General features: G+C 50.8%; 1 long non-coding RNA gene across 1 annotated transcript; it reads left to right on the top strand.

Moving 5' to 3' along the window:
• The first annotated feature begins 462 nt into the window (after nt 1-462).
• On the top strand, nt 463-3,300 carry LOC128806786 (uncharacterized). Its single transcript, XR_008436945.1, has 3 exons — nt 463-552; nt 785-944; nt 3,176-3,300. It is a non-coding gene; the product is annotated as an uncharacterized LOC128806786 (long non-coding RNA).
• The last annotated feature ends 1,813 nt before the right edge of the window (nt 3,301-5,113 follow it).

The raw sequence follows: 5,113 nt of genomic DNA, 5'->3' as shown, positions 1-5,113 counted from the left end.
CCACTAGCTGCGCTATCAGCTAGCGGCGTTCAAAGCAGCTCCTCAAACTGCGGCTTGTGCCCGCGCGCCCGCTGCGCTATCAGCTGGGCCGCGCCTAAAGCACCTTTGCAAGCCCCGACTTAAGCCCCGCGCCGCGCTCCGCCCGCTCACCAGACAGCCCGTGCCGCGCATGCGCACCACCCGCTCCATCAGGGAGTGTAGCTGAACTGCCCCGCGCATGCGCTCTTCGGCACCGCCGCGCCGCGTCTCTGTATCTTAGTAAAGCCGCACCGCGCTTCACACATACACACACACACACAAGCACGCACGTCCGGATGTAACAGACACACCACACCGAAACTGGGGCACACCACACTGCAATCGGGACACAACACACTGAAATCGCGATTTCTCCCTCCCCGAGCCGCGCTATCAGCTGGGGAGGTCCTCTTGCCTTTTCCTAGTTTGGATTCTAGTTACCCGCTGGTTATTGCCCTGGAGCTCAACATTCACCTCATTCTCACCTCATCCCCCTCCGAACCGGGGCAGAGGGACGTTGTGGTGAATGCGGAGGTAGGGGTGGAGGGGTGGAGTCGGGTAGGTCTGTATCCTACCTCGTCCTTTCCTGGAGGGGAAGGCATCCTAATTTTTAATCATTAGTCCTTATGGACTATCTGGAGGAATTTGGGGAAGCTTTACAGGGTTTCCCCTACCCATGGGACCAGAGGGCTTGCTTTTCCTCTGTCCCATCTTCCGGAGCGCCTTCTCACACACACCTCTACGCTTCCCTCAATTCGTGGCCCAGCCCGTCGCCGGGTGTGGGAAACGCACTACTACGAGGTCCACACTCACGTCGTCTCACAGAGACGTCTCACTCATCACACTCCGGGATCCCAACCCCGACAGAGCGGGCCCCGCTGCCTCCGAACGGGGCAACCTCAGTAGCCCCGAAGGACCACTGAAAGGTACTTACACAGTCCTGTGTCTTCGCCCGGGACTTTGTGCACAAAGATTAAGGGGTTGCCGGCTATTCTTTGCTTGCCACCGAATTTGGGTTCGTCGGTAAGGGTCCCAGGAGGAGGTCTCCTGAACGGGGCTCGCTGCCAAGGCAGCGAGGGCGCCTCCCCGTGAGGAGCTTCCAACGGATAGCCCTTATCCGAGTCATGGCACCAGATTGTTATAAATAGAGGCGAATAATTTGTTCAGCCTTTCAAGAGTCAATCAGAAATTTATTGATTACAGCGAGCGATGGCAAGCAAACGGCGCCGGGTGCAGCCGGGGAGTCCCCGCTCCGCCTACGGCTCACACACCGTTTTCCCCCTTCCCCCAGTCTTTTTATACTTTTTTTTTTCCCGGGGCCGCGGTATCTCTGGGCGTACTCTGCGCTTGCACCTTCTGTTGCCAGGGGGTCGTCCTCTACTCTCCGGTGGTCGTTTGACGAAGGCTCTTCTCTTCTTCCTTGGTGAAAGTCCACGGCCCTGTAATGGTCTTTTCCATATAAGGTTATATGTTATATGCACCTAAGTTCTAATTACACAACTAGCTTAAGTAAGCAACATATTAGCTAGTTCCTGTCTGGCAGTTTCCTGTTATCTACACAAGGCTTCTCCTTTGGCTCTCTGTTATCTTACACAAGGCTTCTCCTTTGATTTTCTGTTATCTACACAAGGCTTCTCCTTTCTATCTTGATGAACAAAGAGTCTTCTCTAACTTATCACACACTTACAGTCCTTTATCGTCTGGGGTTTTGGGGTTTGGCATATCGCTTCCTTGTCATTTTGCATTAGAGTCTTTGTCCAGCACTGCCCTCATAACTCAAGGAGACGACTGTTTGTTTTACTACCTGAGCCTTTTTCTGAAGTACTCTATATTTTTGTAAACCCAGAAAGTTCAGGAGGCTTACCGTCCACTCCACGTACGCCTCTTGGGTTCCGGTAGTTATCCGGAGGCCGTCTACTCGCTGCAGCAGCTGTCCTTCCTCTGATGAAGCTGCCCAGGACTCTAGATCTCTTGTAGGTTGCTCTCCGAATATCCCGGGGCTGTTATTAATACCGTCCACGTGAGCCGAGTCTTACGCCCACTTTTGGGATTTTCCCATTCGAAGGCAAAAATTTTCTGGCTGGCTTCACGAGGAGGGAGGCAAAAGAAGGCACCCTTCCAATCAGAAATGGTAAATTAGGTTAATTCGGCTGTTAAACAGGCCAACAAAGCGCAGGGGTTGGCAACCACCGGGTATAAATCCTCGGTTATCTTATTAACAGCTCTTAAATCTTGTACTATTCAGTAAGATCCATCAGGCTTTTTAACATGTAAAATAGGAGTATTGCACTCAGACCGACACTCTTTTAATAGCCCTACATATAAAAAATTCTCAATTACGGACTAATCCCTTCTTTCTTTCTTCTTTAAGGGATATTGTTTAACTCTAACCGGTTGTTTCCTTCCTTTAAGATTAACTTGCACCGAGGGTGCATTCTTTGCTCTTCCTGGTATGTTAGAAGCCCACACCTCAGAAGATACCTGATCCATCATTTTCCTTTACCTCCAAAATCATCTCCCCATCTTTTGCTTTTAACTGCTACACAAACCTATAAATGCCCACTTGTTTTCCAAATTTACAAAAATACGCTTTTTCAGATTGGCCAGTTGCTCCCCTTCCCATAACATAATTATCTGTTATAGACATTAAGGCTTTACTTAATACCGAGTAGGTTTCCCCCACGTCTACTATAAATTCTATTTTCTTCATTGCCATTTTTCTCCAAGAACTTGCTGTTATTTCCTTGCTCCTCACGACCAGCGGCTACTAAAATCCTTATAGCTCTCCGAGTAGCCTTTGTTTCTTTAAGATGATAAAGCGCCAGTCTCGCCCTTCTCTACCGAAACGTCTGCGTATACCACAACGTTTTACACCGAACACAGCAAAAACAAACCCAGGGTTCACAAGGGTAGCTTTTTGAATGAGCAACCTCTACCAAATTCTGTCTCTTCTGATTTCTGATTTTATTTATAGGACACCCGAGCTACTTATTGTTATGCACTGTACCTAAATGTTATTTCACAAAATTTTACAGTCCTTTCCTAGTTTTTCCTGCATAATCCAATCTTCATGTACTAAGTATGACTTTGAACACAGTAACTTTAAAATCTCTGGTTCAAAATCTGCTCAACTAAAGTTTTGTTTCTATTGATACAGGGCACACTCAATTTGCTGCCTCGTGGAATAACAATAATATTGTTTTGCACACATTCCCCAAGATCAAGTCCAAAGTAGTGAGTTAAAGGGACTCCTTTGATCCGTTTCGCCACGATTAAAACAAACGAAAAGGCCGTGCCTGTTACAGCAAAAGCTCTGATACGCCTACAAACACAAATGGGGGGGGGCAATTCCTGCAATTCTTTTAATTTGTTTTAAACGTATATAAATTCCCACACTAGTTTTTCCACATAAAATGCTGCACTTGTTGCAAACAAAATCTTAAAATCTCTACAGACACAACTATACGGTCTCGAGAATCAAATTACCACAATGCGGGGGAAAAAGCCACACAACTCCCCTGTACCTGAAATCTAGGGAATCAACTTAGAATATGCTCTCTCTATTACAGCTCTGCTAGCCCACAAACACCGGCTCAAGTTAAAACTTTTCGAAAAGGGTTGCTTAACCCCTTCAACTCAGGCTCAACCTTAATGTGCAGCTTAACAACACAGTTCACACGAAGTATTTCAGAACCATTTCTGCCCAGTTTCAAACTGAAACCGACAAAATTCCTTGCCGTTCAGAATTTCAGGAGGTACCGGCCCACTTAGGGCCACGGGCCCCTGGACACGAATGCCGGCCCTTTTCCCTGTGACACAAAACTCATCACCCTGGGTTCCTGATGTCAGTTTGTAGGAGGCACTTTGAACTGCCAGAGCAGTTCAAATCGGAGGTGGCAGCAGGTTGGGTTCGGGAGACATCCCGCACCATTCGGAATTTCCACAGGCGTCCACCCACTCAAGGCCACGGGCCCCTAGTCACGAATGCCGGCCCTCTCCTCCGTGCAACAAAACTCACCACCCCGCGTTCCTGGCGTCAGTTTGCAAGAGGCGCTCGGCACTGCCAGGGTAGCCCGAGTAGCAGGTGGAGGCCGGTTGCCTTTTGGAGACATCCTGTGCCGTTTAGAGCTTTAGGAGGCAGCAGCCCGCTCAGGGCCGCAGGGCCCCGGACCCGAACGCCGTCCATTTTCCGTGGGAACGAAAACTCACCACCCCAGGTTCCTGACGCCAGTTTGCAGGAGGCGCTCGGCACTGCCAGGGCAGCCCGAGTCGGAGGCGGCGGCAGGTCGGGTACGGGAGACACCCCGCGCCGTTCGCAATTTCAGGAGGCGCCTGGCCACTCAGGGTCACTGGCCCCCGAACACGAACGCCAGCGCGTTTCCTTGTGAAACAAAACTCACCACCCTGGGTTCCTGAAGTCAATTTGTAGGAGGTACTTGGCACTGCCAGGGTAGCCTGAGCTGGAGGCAGCACCAAGTTGGGTCTGGGAGACATCCCGCGCCTTTTGGAATTTTAGGAGGCAGCAGCCCACTCGGGGCCACAAAACTTGCCACTCCCGTGTGTTGATATCAGTTTAGAGGAGGTATTTGAGACTTCAAGGGCTGCCCGAGTCCTTGGCGCAGGCAGCTTCGCTCCGGGAAAAATCCCGTCGTGTTCGGACTTGGAGGAGGCAGAAGGCCACTCAGGGCCACAGGCCCCCGGACACATCTTCTGCCCCTTTTCCCCGTGAAACCAAACTCACCCTCCCTGCGCATCGTCCGTTCGCAGGAGGCGTGCGGCACTCCGAGGGCATCGAGAGTTCTCAGCGTCGGCAGCTGCGGTCTCTCAGGAATCGTTCACCGTCTGCAGTTTTGGAGGTCGAATCCCAGTTTTGGCCACGGGCACAGAGAGAGGATATACGCTTAATTTCCTCGGAAAGTAAAGTTCATCGTTCACAGGGTAGACGAAGGGTTTTGTAGGGGAGGGAACCGCCCACGGGACCTTTCTTCACGTCATCCCCCACTCCACGGCGTAGCAGTTCCCCGTGTGACCGGCTGCTTTTAGAGGGTTACCCGGCGTCACGGTTTCGAACGGGAGGAAATTCAGGGAAGCGATA

This window comes from Vidua macroura, chromosome 4, assembly GCF_024509145.1.
Source record: "Vidua macroura isolate BioBank_ID:100142 chromosome 4, ASM2450914v1, whole genome shotgun sequence".
In the NCBI taxonomy this organism is placed as follows: Eukaryota; Metazoa; Chordata; class Aves; order Passeriformes; family Viduidae; genus Vidua; species Vidua macroura.
The sequence above is the reverse complement of the archived record's forward strand: the minus strand, read 5'-3'. Positions and strand labels throughout refer to the sequence as shown.